Below are 22,384 nucleotides of genomic sequence, written 5' to 3' on the forward strand. Positions count from 1 at the left end.
TATCTATCTATCTATCTATCTATCTATCTATCTATCTATCTATCTATCTATCTATTTTTGGAGTGAATGTATACACCTTGTTGGACCAGGTGGCCAAGGGGGTAGTTGTTGCCTTACCCTCCTGTACCATAGAGAGGAGCCTGCAGGGCCTCAAGGTTAAGAACTCCACATTAGCCTCCTGGTTTTCACTGGGGATATTTGTCAGAGACAGACACTGCTTATTGTTACCATGGACAGGGTAGGGAAGGGAAACAACAGGTTCTGGGATAACAGGGAGTAGAAGCAAGAGGAAATGGGTATAGGTAAGTCTAGCTACTGAGAAAGCACAAATGAGGAGTATCATGGCAGCCTTTCCAAGGGGAGAAGGCAAAGTCAACACATGACTCCACCTCCAACCCTTCTGCCTCCTCCTCCCCCATGCTCACTGAGGGGGTCATTCCATCTGGGGCACAAAGAGAATGATCCCCTTTGAGTCATAAAAGCGATCCATGATTGTCAGGTTGAGCATCATGTGCAGGCCATACATGAAGAAGAAAAGCATGAGGAAAAAGGTAACCAGCCCCATACAGATGGCAGGGGAGAAGAAGCTGGCACAGTCACTTGCATAGGAGAATTTTTCACCAGTGCAGTTGAAGGCCTGAATCTGGAAATTCTGGAAAGCCACATGCCAGTCAGAGTGATGCAGTGAATACATTCGGATGCCTTGCTTTGAATGATAGGTGCTAACATACTGGCAGTGGAAGGAATAGATGCTAGGTGCTGTGACATGTGAGAAATAGAAGACAATAGGTACTTTGTCGCTGTAGAGCTCTAAGCGATCCAAGGTGAACCAACTTCGAGCTGAAACAGGGTAGAAATGACTACTCAGGACAAATTTCATTGTCAGGGATGACCCAAAGACGTCTTCATATGTCAGCACAAGCTGGGCAAAGGAGCTGTTCCAGCTGGAGCCAGTCAGGTTGAGAGTTGGGGTCCCAAAGGTAAGAGCAGTCAGGTCACTAAATTCATTTTTATAGCTCACTGTGAAGTCCTGGGCAAAGAAGAGGATGTGAGGATCTGTATGATTGTACCTCACTGGTGTCAGGAAAGGCAGTGGTGAGGATGACAGAGGCATCAAATCCTCACTCTCCCCAAGGAGGTGCCACCCTGGACTCCCAGACATCATTGACAAATCCCGAACCACCCGGGAAGGCCCAAAGGCAGTAAGTATGGCTGTATATGGTACACCTTCTAGCTTGAACGTGCTCATCACCTGCCCAATAATCTGATCGTTGCCTGTGAGTACTTCTTTGAGAGACATCAAGCCAGAACTGGTGGTATATGGCAGTCTCAGAAGGAGTAGAGCAGGGAGGGTGTCACTGAACTTCAGCTCGCTCAGAGTGGCCTGGTCTACCTGTAGGGGACTAGCTCCCAACTTCTCCTTCAGGTAAGAGGTCAAAGCACTGGCTGCATCCCAGTCCACTGAAGGCAGGATCAACGAAGAGGGAGCCAATTCCAGAGCACTCTCCAGGTTGGAGAAAGCACTATCGTGCTTGTCGCCAAACACACCACCATATATGGTGAAATCCTCGATTCTGAGTTTTTCCTGCAGCAACAGCAGCACGTTTCGGGGTCCCTTCTCCACCGCACGGTCTAGGTAGGAGAAGAGCTGGATATCCGTAATGATGTGACCTTCGTGGGTAGTTTCAAGTGGAGCCCACAAATCACCAGAGCTTGACCAGAGCACCAGCGGCACTTGCTGATGGACAGCCACCAACGAGGCGGAGCCTAGAAACGCCAGCAGCAGCAGCAGCCTGGGCAGCCGCGGAAACAGAGGCAACGACAGGGGCCCGGCCCCCAACGTGCCGGACGTTCCTCCAGGCACAGCGGCCAGAGCTACAGTCGCCATGACCGCGCTGCCTATGATTAATATTTCTGTCATTATTTAATTCCTGGCTTTATTTTCTTTCTGTCACCCGCTTGACATCCATGATATTCCTCCGCCTCCCCCCCCCCAAAAAAAAAAAATCACATAAAAGACAAAACAGTGCTAAAATCCTGAATAACAGAGGATCTGGTGGCCCGGGATAAAACTTTACCTCGTCACTCCCAGGTAAGCAAAGGCTACTAAAACACAACCACACATTCTTGGAAAGTTCTCAGTACCACCCCCCCCCACCTCTTCTCTGAATAATTACTCAATATATTAGGCAGTCCAACGGTATGAGTAACTCTTGGCTGCTGTGACTTCCTAGGATAACCGTTTGTTGTTATTGTTTTCAGCCCCAGAACGTTGTGCTGTTACCTGAGAAAGCTCAAGCCTAAGGGGAGAAATTCTTCTTCAAAGTCAGGAGTAGCACTGTGTGTGGTAGTCAGGTGATGCTCTGCACACCATTTGGAAAGAAAAGAAGGTGGAAGGACAATCGCTCTTCTAATACCAAGAACCATCAAAAAGAATATATATGTTTGTGAAAGTATGGTGTATATGTATGTGGAAAAAGGGGAGATAGACATGGACTGATCCAGGAGCTAAGACAGAAGGCAACGAGAAACAGTGACATAAACATGAGAAGGGAAAGAAGAAATAAAACAGAATGGGATTAAGCTACTAGAAGTCACAGAGGACCACAGGTAAAACTACATGTCCTAGTATGCACTGACAATAGACCCTGTGTACCTACCAAGCTGTACCTCTATTGACCCTGGTGGTAGAAAGAAGCCCTGTGAAATGGTGCAGTGGGGGAGGGAGCTACCCACAGGGCAGCTCAGTTACAGCCCTGATTCCATTTCTAATCCAGAGAACAGAAACTTTTAACCCTAGCGTCTAGAGCCTGCTGCTCTTCCCAGCAGGAGGAATAACTTTGAAGCAACTTTATAAAAGCTTATAGCAAATGCATAGATCTATGCCCAAACATTGTTAATGCTTCCCCCCCCCCCTCTGTCTCTCTCTCTCTCTCTCTCTCTCTCTCTCTCCTCTTGGTTACACACACACACACACACACACACACACACACACACACACCTTACCCTTCCTACCTCTTCCCCAACTAAGTTTACTTTATGACAAGCTAAAGCATTCTCTTATTCCCTAAAGAGTTTCCTGAAGGGGCCTTGCAGACAATTACATCATTTTACAGGTAAGGAAACTGAGGTGAAGACACTGAAATGATTTGCTCAATTAATGGCAAAACCAGGACAAAAACCCAAGTTTCAGGGAAAACCCAAGTTTCAGGGAAAACCCCTGGACTGGTAATAGTAGTGGGAGGAAAGGGTCCTTTATTGTATTTGAGGATTTTTCTTCATTAGCCTGTGAGGACACTTAGACTTTTCCAAGTGGGAAGATCCTAGTTGGTCCTATAACTCAGCATCACGAGAATCTGCCTAACTTTCCTTCCTTTTCACTGCTATTAATTAATTCCATCACCCTGGGCTTCATCATTTCTCATCTACAGGATGAGAATTATAATGCTTACTCTTCCTACTGCTCAGAGCTGTTGTGAAAAAGGTACTTTGTAAACCTTAAAACAATACATATATGTGAGCTATTATTATCATCCTGATTATTATTCTAGCTCCTAATCTGTCTAGTTCATAAGTTCTAGACTTTTGGTGAATAAGATTACTTCTCTTTCTCCTACCCCATTGGAACGTTTTAAGGGTTTTTTCCCCTCCACTTAGCCCTATGTCTGAGACCAACCAGGCCCACTTATCTGAAGTAAATTAAAATGCACAGCTTCAAGGGGTTACCTTAATGTGGGAAATATCACAAATTCTGGGAAAGATGGTAGTTTTGAGAAATTCTGCATACTTTTTGCCTTGGGGATCATTACAGGAATGATCAAACTTCTCATCTGGGAGTAAAAACTTCACTCAAGGAGTAGTATCTAAGGAGCAGAACTTTTATTACTTTAATTAAAAAAAATTTTGCAATAGTAGAAAAAAAGAGAAGTACTGTCCCAATAAACTTATCTGTGCCAGTAAGCCTCATCTCTTGCAAGCAAGTTTCCATGCTGGATTGTTTAACCCTGGTACCATGAACTGCTAATCAGGGAAAAGGTCACCCAAAAGTATGTGCCTGTAATTCTCTCTGAAGCAACCATAGTTCATATTTGATGCCCATGCAGCTCTGATTAATTAGGGTAGCATAACTCTGGCCTAGAAATTTATGAATTATGAGAATGGCTAGTGTTTAACTGAAGGCCTGATTATAATGTCTTGCCCACTGTTCGCATATCCACTTATCACCACTTAGCCAGAATACTCTCTCCATAGCCCCATCTCTTTATTTAAACCCTACCCATGCTTTGAGGCCCAGTTCAAGCCCTAACCACTCCCTGAAACCTTGCCTGACTACTCAAGCATACAATGACCTTTTCTGAATTCCTATAGTATTCATAGTATGTACCACACAAATTATCCTAGGTAGATTGTCCTCAAGGACAAGCATCCCAGTTTCTGCCAGGTGTACCCCAACTGAATGGAACTTAAAATCACATTTTCAAATATCTCCAGTCTCCTGTGGGATACCAAGATTCCTGATGGCAAAGAATAATACTGTGCCATGTGCAGGAAAAGGTTGAGAACTACTGTGCTAGGTTATAGACTGTCTCTTATTATCTTCTAATTCTAAAATAAATGCAACTATAACTTCCCCAACCACTGAGTAGGTAATGTCTTATATGTCTTAAAATGAACACTCAAAGCTCCTAGGAAGGCGCTGCCAATTAAAGTGAGGAGAGAAAAAAAGGACCCAACCCATCCTGTCCTGAGCAAAAGAGATCAAGGAAAAGACTGCTGAGCTACTTGACCTTGAACAAGTTGGTTACTTGACCTCACTGGGCCTCATCTATAAAATGAAGGGCCTAGACAAGATGGTGTCTAAGGCCTCTTCCAGCTCTGATACTCTGTGAATCAGAGACTCTGCAGTGAATATAACTATCTTTCTACAAGCATGACAAACGACTCCAAGTCTCTCCCTTCCTTGCCCATTACCATTAAAAGCACAGGGATGTAACTTTAGCATACAGTACCAAGGTGCCAACAAAGCCTGGGAAAATGTCATAGTTGAGGATTTGTTTCAGGGAAAAGACCTTCATCAATGACATCATTCTTAGTTTTGTCCAGTCTGTTGGCTCATCTTACTTGTTGCTGTAGGACTTCTCACACTTTTGAAACAGGAAAACCAATGCTTAGATTAGACTCTTATCAGTAGGAATCCGCATGGAAAAGTACTTTCTGAAATAAAAGCAACCTAGGCCAGGCATGTTGTGATTGGTCCTACTAAATGTCAGGAATGTGGGGAGGAGCTGATTTATTCTACATGCAGGTTGGGACAGACTTAGTCTAGTTAAAGATCAGTGTCAATTTTGTCTCACACCCAGCTTTTTAATGAACATGTGGAGCCCCTGAAAATAAAGTCAGAGACATTTAAGATCTACCTCAATTTCCAGTGGATTTCTAAAAGTAATGACTTTGAAGGGGAGGAAAGAAAATGAATTCTCACCACTAAAACCTGAGTGACATTCAAAGTCAATCTGATTTAGCCAGACCAGTTCCTCATGAATAATCCTCTGTTTCCTCAGAAGATGACCAATCAAACACTCTCCTCCATCCCCCAGGGGCAGATTGGTAGAATGGAAAGAGTCCTGGATCCATCCTAAAGAGGCCTGGATTTGGATCTCACCTCTGACAATTATTAGCTACAGAAAACCAAAAAGTTCAAATCAGGCCTCAGGCACTTCCGAGTCATGTGACCTAGGGCAAGGCATGTAAGTTCCAACTGCCTCAGTCTCCTCAACTGTAAAATGAAAATAACAGTATCTACCTTTCCAGGGTTGTCATGAGAGTCAAATGTGATAACAATATCAGTAAAGTACTTAGCACAGTGCCTAAGGCACTGTATAAACACTATTATTGTTAAGTCCCGTGTATATATATAGCATACATAGTCTTGATTACTTCTTCTATAAAATGGGTATAAAAATACTTTTAGTTTCTATCCAAAATCATAGGATTTTAAGCCCAGGGGGGGCTCAGAAAAGAAGAGACCTTAGAAACAATCTAATGTGATCCCTCCATTATAAATATGAGGAAACTGAGGCCTGGGAAAATTTAAGTTACTTTTTTTCAAGCTCAGAGAGATGGAAACCATCAGAAGTAGATTTGCCACCCAGGTCTTCTGAATCCAGAGTCAGTGATAACAGAGCTTCTGTGAATCATTCTATGTATAAAGTGCTACCTAAATTTGAGTAAATATTATTCCAGTGAAATAGGTTTACGAAGCTTAAGAATTTAGCAACATATAGTCATAACTGGGGAAGCGATCTCCCCTCTCTAAATGGTGGTACTCTGAGGCAGAACTCAAGTCATACAACCTCATCTAAGTTACACATCAAGGAAGTTCTATAGTTAGATTACTCTTAAATGATCATTCTTATAAGTGATATTTTTGCCAACTAGATTAATACTGACTTTTTTTTTCTCATAAATAAGTTTGTTCCCACTGATAGAAGTATTTTGGAGGTTAAAAAAATACAGGAAAGGGAGCTATGATTCTTCCAGAATTACATGAGAGAAGTCATAGAATCTTTTTTTTTTTGGAGAGGAGAAGGCAAGGCAATTGGAATTAAGTGACTTGCCCAAGGTCACACAACTAGTTAAGTGTCAAATGTCTAAGGCTGGATTTGAACTCAGGTCCTCCTGACTTCAGGGCCAGTGCTGTTTTCACCGTGTCAACCTAGCTGCCCCGAGAAGTCATAGAATCTTAATAAAAAATGAGCTTCCTGACAGCTTCTCAGAAGAGTATGATTGAATAGCATCAGTCCTTCCCACCTTTTGCACATGAAGCTTACGGCATCCTAAGTGAGCAAGCTCAGAATTTGCCATGGATTACAGTAAGAGAAAGAAACAAACACATAAAGAAAATTAGTTGTAACTACACTGAAGGTTCAAAGTTGAATAAGCTGGATGCCATATTTAGACTATACCAGAATCCTTCTAAACACCTCATAGATTAATCAAGGCTCACCACTGAAGCTCACCAGATAAAGGAAATGTTTTCCCTGATAAATTAACTCTGAAGCAGTTCTGCAAAAGGGAAGTAGGACTCCCCCCACCCTCCAAATCTGTACCATCAGCATCTTTTCTGTGTCTTGTTTCTCAGGTTCTGTGATCATAGGATCACACTGTCTGTGACTGAAGGATGCTATGTCCACCCTCACAAATGAATGTATGCTATCCTCTGTCCAACCATCCATCAAAGAATTAGATTTTCCTTTCTTAAAACCCTATAGATATTAATATATTTGCTCTCCCTCTCCTCTTAAAAAGAGATGGCTTTAGGAACACCAAGTTATGGGGGGGGGGGAGATACAGCATAGACAACAAAAGGGCAGGATTCGTAAGCCATTTTTTGTTTCATTTTGTTTTAAACAATCATTTATTAAGAGTCTTCTAGTACAAGGAATTAGGGATTGGACCTGTGATTTCATTTATATAAAGAGCTCTTTGAACCAAAGGTCAGTCAGTATCTTATCCACTAGACCAAGGGTTCTTAAGCTGGGGTACATGACTTTGTTTATAAAAATATTTTGATAACTTCACTTCAATATAATGGTTATCCTTTATAATCCCATGTGCTTTATTTTATGTTATGCATTTAAAAAATATTATTTTGAGAAAGAGTCCATAGGCTTCACCAGATGGTCAAAAGGGTGTATGACACAAAAACTGTTAAGGACTCCTGAGCATATGAGCACTGAGAAGTTAAGTGAACTGTCCATGGTCACACGATAAGTATGTGTCAGAGGTGGGATTGAATCCAGGATTTCCTGGCTTTGAGATGGGCTATCTAGCCCCAGTCCCCACCCACAAGAAGATTTCATTCTACTATGGTCTGTGAAACCTTGGTAATCTGCACAAAACAAACAGAACAGTTAAGCAAAACCTCTAATGCTAGCAATATTTTCCCTCTAAAATATTGAAAACGAAATTATATAAGTATCTAGTATAATTCCTATAGTATAACAGCTTTTCAGTATGGAAATTGAAGATTTTCTTTCATTTTCTTCCAAAGTTTTTCTAATTCTCCTTTACCTGGAGAATATTCCATACTTTCAGACTACACCCTTCTACTCCCAAACCAGTCTTCATAGATACTCTCAGTATATTTTAAATGTACCAAAATGTACTGTGACTAACATTTTAGGAAAGCCTACACTGAGAGACTTATCCAGATTATAAAAAGCTGATTTATTTTGCAGAATTCTCTGCACAGTTCCTCTGAACAACAAGCTCCCTAAAAGCACTTAAAATGAAATTTGATCTGTAAACATCATGAAACCCTATAACTCTTTGGGAACACATCCATCACACAATGCAAGGGACAACTTTCCTAAGATTCTCTACCACTACAGCCCTTATGGTCTTTTGCCTTGTTGTGGCTTTGTTATGTTGCCTCTTATGAACGGCTTTATTTCAAAGCCAGGGAAAGCAACCCCAGGATTTGTAAAATCTGAAAGTACTTCGAGTTGACAGGTGCTCTATAAATGAAATATCCCTTCCAATTACTGCAACTGTACTATACTGAATTAAACTCTATCCCTAACTAAGGAAACAAGCCAGTCTGTGCATCAGTCACTTTCCTTATCCCACCTCTATTCATACCCATCTCTTCATAAATAAAATCATTCTTAAAGAGAGAAATCTAAATTACCTTCAAAAGCAATATTATCCTTTGTACATTACTACACACCATCAGAATTAAATTGACAGGGCTTTGAAGTCGGTAAACTGATTCCTAGGTAGTTGCTTCAAGTGCTAACTCCGCCTGCTACCCAGAACATCTCTTTATTTGATGTTCTAGCAGGAAGCACATCTGAAGGAGGATAGGAAACTTAAAGCTATTGACAAGGTGACAAGAATGTCTTAAAATGACAGCCAACTGAACTGATCCCATTTCACTGACAAATTCAATTGCCTCAAGTAAATCCTATGAAAGTCAATACTACCACTCCCTCCCTAGGCTCTGCCCTGTTCTTGCAACCCTGGACAGTGAACCAATTACCCAATAAGAGATAGTTGTGATTCATGTTTTCATGGATTGTAGAATCAGAAGCAACTTAAGAAAGAGCTACCTGAACGCCCCCTTATTTTACAAACCAGAAAACTGAGGTAGAGAGAGTTTAAAATCCTTTGCCCCACATTCCATAGACAGTTAAGTAGCAAAGCTGAGATTCAGACATGAATAGTATGACTCAGTGTACTTTCTATCACAGATGCCCTCTTGTAGTAGCTACTCAGCTGAGGCTGGCCAAAGGTTTTCTCATTGCCAACAACATCTGTTCATTGCCAAATGGAGCTACTGTTTTCTTAGGTAGAGCTTCAAACATATTCTCCTCCCCTTAAGTTCCTCATGTGGGCTTTACTCCGTTGTTTTCTTTCCAATGTTCTTTACCACAAAGGTCCATTTGTCCAAAAACAAGGTGACTGAGGTGCACAGGTGGTTCCTCCTGTACTCTAGCCAATGGACTTCCGTTTGTGACAGCACAGCAGCAAATAAACAAGTACTGACATTATAAGCAGGTGGTAATAGTATTAAGTTGCAACATAAATAAAAAATCAAAGAAAACTAATATAAGGTGTGTGCATCTGTGTGTGTTACAGCTCCATTCCAAATTTTAACAAATCTGTATTAGCCAGAGTTGATCTAATATGTATATATTACTTGAGAGGGAAACTACAAATGTGAACGAGAATGAGAAAATGTCATTGCTTATATACCAAAGAGATCATAGAAGTGGGAGGAAGGCCCATATGTACAAAAATATTTATAGCAGCTCTTTCTGTGGTGCAAAAAATTGGAAATTAAGGGGATGCCCATCAATTGCAGAATGGCTAAACAAGTTGTGGTATATGAATGTAATGGAATACTATTGCGCTATAAGAAATGAGGAGCAGACAGACTTCATATTTACAAACTGATGTTGAGTAAGAAGAGCAGAACCAGGAGAAATCTTTACACAATTACAGACACAATTTATGTGTGACGACCAACTTTGATAGACTGGACTCTTCTCAGCAATGCAGGGTGATAAGACATCTCCAAAAGACTCATGATGGAGAGATTCAGAAAAAGAACTAGAAAGAACAGAGTTTGAATGCACATTAAAGCAAATTACCAGCTCTTTCTTTTTCTTGTTTGGTTTTGTTTCCTCTTTCCCATTGTTCATTCTATCCATTATAATCCTTCTTTATAACCTGACTAATGTCTAATGTGGAAGTATTTGCAGATCCTATACTTCATTGCATGTCACCATGGTGGGGGGAGGGAAGAAAATTTGAAACTCAAGGGATTGTGGAACTGAATCTTTAAACTAAAAGTAAACGAACAAATTAATAAAGACCAAAAAAAGGAAGGAAAAAAAAAAGAAAATGTCATTGCCCACACCAGAGACATTGTGTTCCACATGTGGGGTTCCTTGGGAGGAGGAAGAGGAAGAGAAGAGACTAAGGAAGAGGAGAAGGAGAAGGAAGAAGAGAAGAAGAAAAATGAGGATTCACCAAGACATTGGCAGGTATGTTTTATAAGAGATGGGGAAGTAGCTTCAAGATTAAAAAAATAAAACTATAGAAAACCCTCTCATAGCTGTAGAAGTAAATGTGCTCTTTTTCCAGAACTAAATAGTAATTTATATCAACTGCTTCTACTTACACACCATCTACTCCTCAATCCATTGTAACCAGGCTCCCATCTCTAGTATTCTACTATTCTCTCAAATGTCACTAGTAATGTCCAAATCACCAAGTCCAAAAAGTTTTTATCTGCCTTGCCCTCTCCACAAGATGACACTGTTGACCATCTCTTCTTTGATGCTTCCTTCCCCCTTTCATCTACATGACACCAGTGTCTCCTAATCTTCTTTTGTCTTAAACCATTTCTTCTCAATCTCTACCAATTCCATATCTTCATACACACACACACACACACACACACACACACACGGTTTTATACTTCCATCACATCTTCCTTAGTAATAGCAATTTAGTGTCTTTAATTATCACTTCTATGCAGACCACCTTAATTATCAGCTCCATTCCTAACCTTTAACCACATTTTCCACTGCTTTATAAATATGTCCATTTTGCTTTTCTGCCAGCACTCAATATACCTAAAAGGAATTCTCTACCTTGTACCCCAAACATTGTCCTTATCCTATATTTTCTTTTTGCGTTGATGGAACCACCATCCTAAACACCATCTAAACTCATCACCTTGGCATTCTCTTTTATAGCTCCTTTTTCATCTCACAGATCCAACCAAATACCAAATCTTTCCAATTCCACTACAACAAGACCTCTTGAATTGATCTTCTATCCATTTTCATTAGAAACCCTCTAGTTCAAGTCCAGATCACAGTCACATGAACTATTTTAAAAGCCTCCAGTCTCTATTTTTTCTAATCTACCCTTAAACATTGCAACCTGAATCAGGAACCTGAAGACAAAACTTTTCTACTCAAAAACCCTCAGTTGCTCCTATTGTCCAACCAAAAAAACATAAAGCCCTTATTATGTCACTCCCCTTCACATACTCAACTTGGAAGTCAAATCAGATTATTTACTGAGATTTACTCAGCTCACTGCCCTGTTCTGTCTCTAGGCCTATATTATGGCATTCCTTGTGCCTGGCCCATTTATGGCAGCATTTCTACATGCAGAAGTCATTCTCTTTTTTGACTCTTTCTGAGTTGAATTTCCTCTAGAAAAAAAAAATACCAAGAACTGATCAATGGTTGCTACAAAATAACCTAATTAATTTTTATGGGGAAAAAAATTACCTTCAGAAGGACCTGGAACCTATAAAGATTTTTACTGTTTAAGCTACAGTATGGTAGAGGCTTATCGAAACCAGAAGAACAGAGGGAAGACCAGTTTGGGGTTTTATTTTGTTTTGTTTTCTGCCACATTTTCTTTTGAACTTCTGTTCAATTGATCCTGTTTCCCCACAGGCTTGAATGATCCATGAGATGCTTGATTTCTCAGCCTCTGCAATATCTCTAGGTCACTGAAATGCTCTAAAAATATGATTTTTACATATTTTGGAGCAATATCTATTATTAAAAACTACAGACTTAAAAATCAGCAAAAGATTGAAATGAAGTGTACATATATATGGCATAAAGTGCTCTGCTCTACTACTTTACTGACAGAGAATTAACTAATTAGGGAAAACAGCTTATTTAATCTAGTTTCATCTGGTCATGGTCAAAAGTTGCAAGTCAGTCAAATGTCAGTAAAGTACACACAGACCACTGCTGTTATTGAAATAAATGAAATTATTGATTCTTCAATAATTAAATTTCATTAGTTAATTAAAATGAAATAATAAATGAAATTATTGCTTCTCCCCAAGTAATTTACACACCACTCTATAGGATAGGGTATAAAGTGAGTTAAGGGGAGGGGAGAGGTTGTAGAAGGTAAAACAGCAGTTATTGCTAACAGGCTAACCTTGCTGTCTGCCCTTGCTGTACTATATATTTGTTCTATAGCTTTGTATTTCCTACTAGGAAAAGGAAAGAGCATTTTAGAATTCTTCCCAGGACAAGTCAGGTTCCCTTTACACAGGATTAGAAAAGCTACATGATACAAGCTCACTCAACTTTTTGATTTATTCAATCTACTTTTATACTCTCCAGTCCTCGATGATCTCCTCAGAATACTACCTAGCATTTCTATCTCTGTCCATAAAATCCTGTATTTAATTATATACACATACTGCATTGGGTGGTTATTTAAGTTCCTTTAGGAACAGATAACTTTGTTGCCTTATTTATACTGTCAAGACTTTGACAAGTATTTGTCAAGGATCCCATCTTCTTCTCTTCTGTGTTTTCTATACAGTTTAACACGGTGCTGGTCATGTCAAAGACAACAATAAATATTTCTTGATGGTTTTTTATTTTAAAAAATTAACCTAGTCCACTCCTTTGTCTTCAGACACTACTCCAGATATTGGAAAGATGGGTTTCTTCTGAAATCTTGTGACAAAAACAACACATACCTAAGTAAGGCAATTACCACATAGTCATAACCCCACAGTTCCTGGCAAAGGTATTTAATGAAGGACTTTTGACCCAGTTTTCTTTTTTTTTTATTCTCATTTGTCTTTCTGTCCTCTTTGGGTTAGACAAATATTTTAGAAATAAATAAAGTCTGGTGTTCTTTCTTTCTCTCTGAACTGCAGCTACTATAATCAAAATGCTAGAAGCTTTTCTTTTTTTCCTGTTGTTTTGGTTTCATTCCCAACTACTCCACTGCCATCACCCAAAAGAGTAAGGCTAACCAACTAAGACATATTCTTTTCATTTGCAAAACTTTATCTTTTAAATTTTAAAAATACCAGGAAACTCTTATCAGGATGTGAAAGCTCAGGTCTCAGTTTTCTTTTCTTTTCTCCTCTCTACCCCAAAAAGAAAGGCAAAAAGAAAGGAAGGAGAAACATCTCTATTCATAATTGAGTCAATCAATAAGCATGTAGTACCTACTATGTGTCAGGAACTGAGACTAATGCCATTCCCACTTATCTACTATTAGTTTTCTCTACATTTTCAATTCCTGGGTGCTATAAATTGTTGATTATCACTATACTTTGCTTCCCTAGAAAACCATATATATTGTAGGTAATGCAAGTGAATACACAGATAGACTAGGCTTGGTTTGCAATCATCTGACAAGTCTCTTTATGTCATACTTAGAAGAAAGTCCAACTGCCATCACTGAAACTATTTTTCATTTTATTATCACCAATATTAATAGTCATTGTCTCTGCATTGAATTTTAGGGCTTAGGAGGCTTTAGAGAACATCTATTCCCAATTTCTCATTTTATAGAAATAAGGAAACTGAGGTTTGAATAGATTAACTGCCTAGCCTAATGTCACTTGCATAGTTGATACAAAAAGCAGTTGAAGGATGTTTCTTTAATGGGAATGAGGGTCAGTCTTTCCAGTTTTACCTTGGTCATGGTGGCAGAGTTTACAAGATAAATATGTAAGAAATTCTCAGGTTTTTTATAGCGCTTACAAAGACATCTCTTACCCACTGGTTTCCTCCCAGAGCATAATGCCTAAGGTAACACACCCTATTCTGTGTACCCTAAAGCAAGCTCTGAATATATGTAAGCCATTATAATCTAGCCTCAAAACTTCCCTCTTTCATTATTTTTTTTTTTTTGCGGGTCAGCACAACTTTGATAGAGTCTTTGCCAACAAATAGTTATCTATTTTAGGGTGATATAAACTTTCTGGGTAAAAGTTTCCTCATCTATAAAATGAGTTGGTTGGAATAAATGACCTCTTAGAATCCTAGTTTTTTTTTTTTAATTGTAGGACTCAGGGGTGGCCAGGTGGCTCAGTGGGTAAGAGCACCGGCCCCAGAGTCAGTATGACCTGGGATCGAATCCAGGCTATGATACTTACCACCACACCCCGAAATAACTGGCTGTGTAACCTTAAGCAAGTTACTTAACCCCAATTGCTTAAAAAAGAATTGCAGGACTCTATCATTTTCTCCTTTGCTCTTGACAAGTTTACTAAAGAATTAATTTAAAAAATGAATGTCTTCCTATCACATAGCTAAGTTCGTGTAGTTTACTTTAAGTACTTAATAAAGTGAAAGCAGGAAAACAATTACAGGATAATAAAATTCATATTATCAGGGACCTCAGTAGCTGTCTATTCCAACCCATATTCAAAAAATAATACCATTATAACATATATGACAAATGGTCACCTCATCTCTCTGAAGACCTCCAATGGGGGTAAACCACTCCCTACCTCTACCTTTAAGGGGAGCCTATTATACTTTGAATAGCTCTAATATTTAGAAAGTCTTTCCTGACATCAAGTCTAAATCTGTATCTTTGCAGCTTCCACCCACTTTTCCTCATTCTCCCCTCCGGGCAAACAGAACCAGTCTAATCTCTTTTCCACATGACTGCCCTTCCAGGATAAATATCACCAGTTCCCTCTACTGAATGTTATATGGCATGGTATTGAAGCATTTCACCATCCTTGGTGAACTACAGATGTTCTCAGCATATCAATGTCCCCTCTAAAGAGCGAAGGCTAGACCTGAATTAAGCTCTGTTAAATCTCTTCTCTATTTTGAATTCTTTTAAAAGGGATGATATATAATAGTCACTAAAGCATACAGAAATTTGGGACTAGGTGGGTCACTGGGACATTAACATGTGATATTCCTACAATTAATCTACCATCAACAGTGACTTCTCAGATTCCCCTCTGGCCTGCATTCAAAGATGGGAAGTTGGAGGAGTGTTTTGTTTTGCTTTGACACAAGCCCATTTAAAAACACGATCTGTGCCTTCTAGAATATTATGTTAAGTAAATACATCACAGGTACAATAAATGTGGATATGAATAATCATATGATGAATAAATATCACAGCATTCTAGCACAGAAGTGAACTTAGTGGCAAAATTAAAAGATTAAGTTTGGTTCCAAAGAAGAACTACGGGAAGATACTTCTCCATTCTGACCCAACCTCTCCTTTGCAGAAACAGGAGTACATATGTCTCACTTGGTTGAACTCTTTGGGATTTTCATCATACCCTCCAGAATCTCATCATCCCACAAGATCACATTCACTCTGAAATTCATACCTTCTCAGTACCCTCTGTCCCTTGAGCCCTTTCCTCTAACTGAAGAGGACAGAAGGTAGGGAAATCTCTCAGATCCTTCATTTAAAGAGAGTGTCCAGGGTAGTTATCACATCAGGTGACTGCAAGATTTCATCATCCCTCTCTCCCCACATCCAGGTACCCTCCTCTCCCCTTCCAACTCAACGTCCTTTTCAGCTTCCTTTTGTATTATTTTCCCCCAATTAGATTGGGGGGTCTTTAAGAACAGGCCTGTTCTATCTCCAATATTAGCACTGTGTCTGGCATACAGTAGGCACTTAACAAAGTTTTATTGATTTACTAACAAACAGGTGTGGGATATTGCATATGTCAGATTTTTTTCAATGTGTTGATTAGTCATGATTTTTTTCAAATTTTCCTTTTCCTTAAAGAATTCTTTTTCTATAAGATAATGATCTCTGGGATGGCATGGGAGAAGGATATAGGGGGACATTTAGGTGATTATAAAAACACAAATAAAGATCTATTTTTAAAAATAATTTGAATAAAAATCCCCTTGAAACGTCCCCAACAAGCAGTCAATTAGATTGCTCTTTAAGACAGCTACATGTGAATGAAACCTAAAACATTATGAAAGGAATGAATAGCTTGTACATATTCACTAACCACTACAAGACTATGAAAGTCATAATTGCAGGATAATTTTTTTAATCTACTTCACACAGGAGAGAATACTACAATACAGGCTGAAAATATTTATCATTTTCCAAAAAATCTGAGTAAATTCAGAAAAGCATGACAAAGAAAAGCTGGGAAATGGTATGCCTTTCTCTGTAACGTCTTGAGGATTTTTTTGTCAGAGAGGGCATACTTATCCTCCCACAACTTCTCAAGGATCAGTGTCACTGTCGAAGTAGAACACTGGGCTGGAGAGACAATGAGTTCTAAGCCAATCTGGCATTGTCTTGAAGGTGCTCTAATCAGGAGGAGATTGCTACTGACAACTGTCCAGGAATTGGGTGGGAAAGTCCAAAGTCCATCAGTTATTTAGCTCTACATTTCCCTATTTATAAAACAGAAATGGAGCTGTTTCAATTCAGATATTTGAGACTTTGAGACTAAAATTTTTCTTGACTGCATCAATTTCAGAGGGAAGAGATGAGGAAGTAATAGTGCTTTCTCTTTGTATAAGAGAAAGAAACACGTCCACATGAAGAAAAGTCAAGAATTTCAGTCTCTTTTCTGACAGCATGGCAGAGGTGAGGAGATGTTCAAAGAAAAAAGATAAAAAAAGATGAGCATGAGACAGAGGGTAAGGAACTCTACTGAGAGATAAAAAGGCAGAGATTTGCAAAACAGATAACACATCAAATAAAAGATTTGTTGTTGCTTAGTACTGTCCAATCCTTCTTGACCCCATTGACCATAGCACACTAATGTTATCTGTGGGGTTTTCTTAGCAAAGATACTAGAATGGTTTGTCATTTCCTTCTCCAGTAGATTAAGGCAAAGAGAAGTTAAGTGACTTGCCCAGGGTCACAAAGCTAGTAAGTGTCTGAGACAACATTTGAACTCAGGTCTTTCTAATCCAGGCCCAGCAGTCTTTATGCACTAAGCCACCCACCTGCCTCCAACCAAAGATTACATAGATGTACAAAGTCTTCCATAGTTTTACTTCTTCCAAATATCTCACCTCAAACCAAACCAGTGACACTGGCTGAGTTAGCTTATTTTCCCCACCCTCCTCTGGTATCAATCACCTGTTCCTAAAATAGACATTTCAAAACTATTAAAGGTTTTGAAAAAGAAGGAAAAGTTTAAAAGTGATGAGTTTAGACAGCTTTTGTACAATGACACCTGAATTCACTGACAAGGCAATCATCTATGGCTGTTGGACATAAGTGGCTTGGCTTCCGCATAAGTTCTCCACAGCCCTGAGTGTGACCTGGACCTTAACGGGTTGACATAAATCGTAACCACTACAGCACTAGCCCCGAAAGAAACAGTAAACACACACACACACACACACACACACACACACACATGCTGATGAAGTATAGCAAAGGCACATAGGAGGACAGAGACATCACATAGTCTATGTCCCTTCAATAGTGTTGTGATTTTCCTCTCATAAAACTCCACATACCCTGCCTCCTCTAACCTGTCTAGCAACTTATAGAAGTCACAAAAGCTACATTGTCCAGCTGGTCTTAAGAAAGATTAAGCTGCATATACCAACCTTGAAAAGAGAATGATCTCATTGCAAAATCAACACATCACTTGGGGCCTGGCAGACCTGCTCTCTGCTGCCATTTGGTGGTCACCCAAATACCTTGGGGGCTCACAAGCTGAGGACCCCCTGAGCTTTCCACTCAGCTGCCCAGCTTGCATAATTCTGATTTGACGACATCACCCCTGACTGGATGAAATACTCTGAGGCTAAGTAAACAGACAGCTCCTTCCAGAAATTTCCATTGAAGAAACCTAGAGTCTCGTTCTAGGGACTCACAAGCTGAATTTGGAGCCCTGCTGACAACCTGTATAGACCTTCTCTGCTCCTAGTCCTGTGTTGGTTGTAAAGAGAACAAGGAACAGCTAAGAAACAGAAAAGCCAAGGAGCACAATGGGAAACTCTAGAATATAAAGGAAAATAAAGGACTTGAGCATGCAGATCAGACCCTGGGTATGGTACCTTTGTTCTTGTATCATTTGTGCACTGGAAAAAAAAAAAAAGAAAAGAAAAAAATAGACAAGCCAAGGATATTGTTTTGGGGTTTGGGATTTTAAATGCATTGCTGTCATTTTAAATGTGGATTGTAAATCAATCAAATGCCCCTAATCTCTAGTAGGTGAATATTTACTTTATCTTGCCCAGATTACCTTGTCCCACTTTCCAACTCCAGATCTATTTTATATTGTTATCCTCTATTAGGATGTATTATTAAATACTATAAGGATTATCACTCCCATTTTACAGATGAAAAATTCAAAGTTAAGAGAGTATAAAGGACTTAGACAATTAGCTAATGTCAGAGTTAGTACTCAAATCTGTTTCCTCATAAGTCCAGTGTTCTTTCTATTTGTCCATGCTCGCTCTCTCTCCATCTCTTTGTCTCTGTCTCTCTCTGCCTCTCTGTCTCTCTCTCTGTCTCTCTCTCTGTCTCTGTCTCTGTCTCTCTCTGTCTCTGTCTCTCTCTCTGTCTCTCTCTCTGTCTCTGTCTCTGTCTCTCTCTGTCTCTGTCTCTCTCTGTCTCTGTCTCTCTCTGTCTCTCTCTCTGTCTCTGTCTCTCTGTCTCTCTCTCTGTCTCTCTCTCTGTCTCTCTGTCTCTCTCTCCCTCTCTCTCTCTCTCTCTCTCTCTCTCTCTCTCTGTCTCTCTCTCTCTCTCTCTCTCTCTCTCTCTCTCTCTCTCTCTCTCTCTCTCTCTCTCTCTCTCTCTCTCTCTCTCTCTCTCTCTCTCTCTCTCTCTCTCTCTGTCTCTCTCTGTCTCTCTCTTTCTCTCCCTCTCTTCCATATTCACCTACCAAGGGCAGTCTGTTCCATTTTGGGATCAAACTGTTCTGATTGTCAGCAAGGTGGGTTTTTGTTTTGTTGCTTACGTTAAGCTGAAATTGGTCTACTGTAAACTTTCAGTATCAATACTATTCTTGACTCTCCTCCTACCCCCCCCCATTTCTATCACAACTTCAACCCAGAGGAACATGAAGAATGGAGTTAACATGATCTTTTACATGCATACACATGATGAAATATTTGAAAATAGCTACTGTACTATATAAAACCTCCTCACCTGTCTTAACTTAATGCTAAATACACCATATTCTTCTTGCATGGCATAGTCCCATTCCTCTAAACATCTTGGAAACACTCTAGTTTGTCAATGTCCCTTCTAAAATGCTGTGGTCAGAACTCAACAAAATACTTTAGATGTGGTCTGACCAGGGTAGAGAATGGTGGGAACGTCATCTCCCTTCTTTTGGACGCTATGTTTCTACATAGAGTCCACTGTTTCTACAGCCTAAGATGGTATTAGCTCCTTTGGTTTCCATATCTAACTGCTAACTCTCACTAAACCTAGAGTTCACTGTGACTTTTAAGCCTTTATTCACATGAATTTTCTACATAAATCTTATTATTTTATATACATTGCTTTTTATCCCAAGTGTTGGTCTTTATATTTTTCCTCATCCAATTTTATCTTTTTACTTTAGTCTAACATTTCAACCTATCAGAATCCCAGTTCTGTTACTTATTTTGTGACTATTCCTCCAATGTTTGGGCTGATATAGAGTCCTAAGTTTATATCAACAAAGAACTATTCTGTAGCTGAGGGGCAGCGGGCATTTCAATTTCATCAAAGGTACGTCAGGCAAATGAAAACCTTCATCACCAAGTGTTCTAATACACTTCCAAATGCTAAGCAAGAGCTTCCAAAATGTCTAAGAATAAAGATCTTGGTGGAAAGCTGTGGTCAGGTATGTTTATACTGCTCTCAATAAAGCCTACTGCATGGCAAATAATTATGGGTCCAGGAGACATTCTTTACTTCAACTAAACAGCAGTCATGATCATTTAGAAATTAGGAGCCCAACAAAAAAGGTCCATCCCTTGATCTCTAGAGGATAAGGCATACCCAAGAAGCCTTAAGAGTATCCACAAATGAATTTCAGGAAAATGTTGCTTATAGTTTCAAGGCCTCTATACTCAGGGCAAACTGAGACACTAAGTCTTGAAACCTTTTGTTCTCATCATAGGCACTAGGTCAGTTAAAGAAAGTTTTAGCAAAGGTGACTGGCCAATAAGCTCTCTAGCCCACCCAGACAAAAGGCACTTATATTTCCATGTAAAAGTAGAGCTTATACTTTACTTTCCACCAATAATCCAATTTTCCATCTCTGTACTTTTGAAGTGGACAATCTTGATGCTTAAAATAAATTCCATCCTCTATCTCATCTTAAAGAATCCCTTCCTTTCTTCACTCAACTTTCATCTTCTACATGAAGCCTCTTCTGATCCTCCCATATTCTAGCATCCTTCCTCTCAAAATTAACTAGTATTTATTATGTATATATTTGTATACGTGCATTGTCTCTTCTGATGGAATGGAAGCTCTTTGAGGGCAGCGAGTCTTCTACTTCTTTTCTATCTTTGTATCCCCACTGCCTGGAACTCTGATGCTGGCTCATATTTGCTTATAATGTATTGATTAATTCTATTCCCCCAAGGAGTCTTGCAGTTCAGCAAAAGAGGGCAGATGCAAAATTAAAATGCAGAAACTAACACATACCATGATTACTCTCTCTGGATAAAAGGGGGAAATTCAAAGATTATGGTTATTATTATTCTGACTCAACAAACTAATAGAATTATGAGTGCTTGAGAAATCAGACATACTCTCCCCAATGGTGAGTCCAACTTAGCAAGTTTAAAAAAGCCTGAACATTAAAAACATATGGGCCCCATAATGTATTTGAATTTTCTCTCTTCACCTGCTTATCAGACTCAGACTATTAAGATAAGACAAAGTATGGACTGATAGGAGAGAGATAGTCTACAATCCTTTTTCTTCTTTACCAAGTTATGTTCAGAAATCTGCCATTTGGGATCAGTTGGAACACTAGAAAAATCTTACATAATTTGGTTGCAACTGTCAAAAGGGATGTCGTCTCATGACCTTAAAGACATGTAGGACAAGAAAGGATTTCTTTTCTAACCTCATTTTACAAAGGAAAAAAAAAACTGAAGCCCCAGAGCAGTAACATGCACAAGGCCAAGGTCTTTCCCAGAATCTATGGTGAAGCAAAGGGTAGAAAGAAACCAGATTCCCTGATTAGATATCTAGTCCTTTTTCAATGACACCATGTTTTCTAACCACAGGAATGGCATCATATGAATAAATACATATACATATGGATCAGCACATTTCAGCTATAAACTTCTTCAGGGGCATTATCTTCCCAGAACAGTGGTTTTGTGACTCCTTTTATTTATTTATTTTTTTCTGGCTTTAGGATTAAATGGATGGACTTCTTTGGGTATCACTGCAGGGCACAAAGGATAAGTCCAAATGGTGGGGCTTAAGTGATGAATACGGGGAATTAAAGAGGAAGAGTAAAGCTTCTTAAAAAATAGTCTTTCCAATTGCTCTGTGGCCTAGAAGCTTAAATATTTACTATAAAATTTCCTGTCCCTTGACTTCTGGAAGCCTCTAGCTCAATAGATATAGCCTCTTATCCTGACAGTCTCAGCTCAGAGTGACCCCAAAGAAACCAGAGTAGAAACTGATTTTTTTTAAAAAGCAATTGGGGTTAAGTAACTTGCTCAAGGTTACACGGCCAGTTATTATTTCTGGGTGTGGTGCTGAGCATCCGAGCCCGGATTTGATCCAGGTCATCCCAACACTGGAGCCGGTGCTCTTACTCACTGAACCACCTGGCCGCCCCTAAGCAATTGGGGTTAAGTAACTTGCTCAAGGTTACACGGCCAGGTGTTTCTGGGTGGGTGCTAAGTGTCTGAGCCCAGGATTCGATCTCCAGGTGTTCTCAACACTGCAGCCGGTGCTCTTACTCACTGTGCTACTACCTGGCCGCCCCAAAACTGATTTTTTTAAGAACTAATATAATATTCTCTTTCTCTCTCCCCCCTCTCTCTCCCCTCTCTCTCTGTCTCTCTGTGTCTCTGTGTGTATGTCTCTCTCTGTCTCTCTTTCTCCCCCTCCCTCTCTCTTCCTCCCTCTCTCTCCC

General features: G+C 39.6%; 1 protein-coding gene and 1 pseudogene across 3 annotated transcripts in view; both read right to left on the minus strand.

Annotated features, from left to right (window-relative positions):
• Positions 1–22,384, minus strand: part of SETBP1 (SET binding protein 1) — a 514,417-nt gene that overhangs the window by 376,930 nt on the left and 115,103 nt on the right. The gene's annotated exons all lie outside the window — the stretch shown is intronic.
• On the minus strand, positions 7–1,925 carry LOC138151901 (V-type proton ATPase subunit S1 pseudogene; annotated as a pseudogene).

Source organism: Petaurus breviceps, unplaced genomic scaffold, assembly GCF_028583685.1.
Source record: "Petaurus breviceps papuanus isolate PSGF00001 unplaced genomic scaffold, PetGlider_PUasm1.0 151, whole genome shotgun sequence".
NCBI classification, from domain to species: domain Eukaryota; kingdom Metazoa; phylum Chordata; class Mammalia; order Diprotodontia; family Petauridae; genus Petaurus; species Petaurus breviceps.